The sequence below is a fragment of the Hypanus sabinus genome, unplaced genomic scaffold, assembly GCF_030144855.1.
Source record: "Hypanus sabinus isolate sHypSab1 unplaced genomic scaffold, sHypSab1.hap1 scaffold_1753, whole genome shotgun sequence".
Classification (NCBI taxonomy): domain Eukaryota; kingdom Metazoa; phylum Chordata; class Chondrichthyes; order Myliobatiformes; family Dasyatidae; genus Hypanus; species Hypanus sabinus.
This window is the reverse complement of record NW_026779838.1, coordinates 33,848-36,204: the sequence shown is the minus strand read 5'-3', so window position 1 is coordinate 36,204 and position 2,357 is coordinate 33,848.

The window sequence follows — 2,357 nt, the reverse complement described above, 5'->3', positions numbered from 1 at the left end:
AGAAGTAGGCCTACAGATTCTCCGCATGGCCTGAATGAGGCCCAAGGAGCTAGGCCGCCCTGGAATTAAACCCTTAGAAGTAGTATGACCTGTACAATTTTGTGCCTTTCGTTGTCTGGTCTAGGGGGTAGTACATACGCCAAGCGTGATTGGCTTGGTTTAAGCCATTTCAGGGGAGGTGTCGCCTTTCATTGTCTGGTCCAGGGGTAATACACACGGCAAGCTTGATCAACTTGACGGAGCCGGCTCGAGGAGGGTGTCTAATGTAAAGGCTCGAAACACCCGAAGATCCGAGAGTGCATTACTGATGATGTGTCCTGGCACATGATAATGAGAGGTTTCGATTTTCCTATACAAGCAGCTGGCTTAGGAGCTCAGACTTTAAATTCTGCAGACTAACCTTTGCCAGCTAAACATATAGATCCACCAGCCCTACACTTAAACCTAATCCTAAAGTCCAAAAGGGGCATACACCCCCATAAATAGGCAAATTCCAAGAGGGGTAGTCACCCCCATAAACCCTAGGCAACTTCCAAGGGGGGCATACACCCCCACAAACCCTAGGCATTCCCCGATTAACTTTTGATATTCTGAGAGGGGTAGGATTCAACAAGGGCAAGTGTGGGACCTGGTTAATGAAGGCGTGGGCCAGATCAAAGTGGCAGGGTGATGTGAAACAGAATCTCAAGTGGGGAGATCAGAAATCACAAGAGGGCTTTTTAGCCCACTGCCCGCATAATTTCAACCTAACCTATCAGTGACACGCTCTTCATTCTCCCGGCCCCAGAAAGGCCAATAAGAAAACCCAGATATTTTATTTCACCTATCGGGTGTTAAAAAATTCATAGTTAAAAGAATGGAGAGGTTCACCAATTAGCAGCTAATGTACCTTTAAGGGCTGAGGTGAGCCGGTCTCCTAGCAACAGCCAGGTTTGCAGTAGGTGGACAATTAGGTTTTAGTATCACATTAGTTAAAAGAGGCCCTGCGGGGGGAAGAAGGTGAGGGATGTTTTAACTGGATAGCAGTACTGTCTGGGTTTAGAGACTCCACAGAAGACCCGAGTGACGGACGAGAGTCGAGTTGGACCTTCCGGTCGGGAATCACGCTTTTTTGAAGGCAATTGGTTGGAGTCGAAATCGCAGACGCAAGATAAGCAGTAGGAACATTATTCTTTTATTTATTGTCTTACTTACATTATTGTCTTAATGATGTGGAAAGGCAAGGATAGGAGAGGTTGTGTGGATCGATACCTGCCACGTGGGCGAGTGGGTAACTCTGGTTAGTGTCCCTGGGGATTCCTTCTTAACCAGGGTCAGGTTAAAGATAGTCCAGAACTTTCATTATGTGAAAATTCTGGAAAAATAGTCCCAACTACTAAAGGGAATTAAGAAGTAGGCCTACAGATTCTCCGCATGGCCTGAATGAGGCCCAAGGAGCTAGGCCGCCCTGGAATTAAACCCTTAGAAGTAGTATGACCTGTACAATTTTGTGCCTTTCGTTGTCTGGTCTAGGGGGTAGTACATACGCCAAGCGTGATTGGCTTGGTTTAAGCCATTTCAGGGGAGGTGTCGCCTTTCATTGTCTGGTCCAGGGGTAATACACACGGCAAGCTTGATCAACTTGACGGAGCCGGCTCGAGGAGGGTGTCTAATGTAAAGGCTCGAAACACCCGAAGATCCGAGAGTGCATTACTGATGATGTGTCCTGGCACATGATAATGAGAGGTTTCGATTTTCCTATACAAGCAGCTGGCTTAGGAGCTCAGACTTTAAATTCTGCAGACTAACCTTTGCCAGCTAAACATATAGATCCACCAGCCCTACACTTAAACCTAATCCTAAAGTCCAAAAGGGGCATACACCCCCATAAATAGGCAAATTCCAAGAGGGGTAGTCACCCCCATAAACCCTAGGCAACTTCCAAGGGGGGCATACACCCCCACAAACCCTAGGCATTCCCCGATTAACTTTTGATATTCTGAGAGGGGTAGGATTCAACAAGGGCAAGTGTGGGACCTGGTTAATGAAGGCGTGGGCCAGATCAAAGTGGCAGGGTGATGTGAAACAGAATCTCAAGTGGGGAGATCAGAAATCACAAGAGGGCTTTTTAGCCCACTGCCCGCATAATTTCAACCTAACCTATCAGTGACACGCTCTTCATTCTCCCGGCCCCAGAAAGGCCAATAAGAAAACCCAGATATTTTATTTCACCTATCGGGTGTTAAAAAATTCATAGTTAAAAGAATGGAGAGGTTCACCAATTAGCAGCTAATGTACCTTTAAGGGCTGAGGTGAGCCGGTCTCCTAGCAACAGCCAGGTTTGCAGTAGGTGGACAATTAGGTTTTAGTATCACATT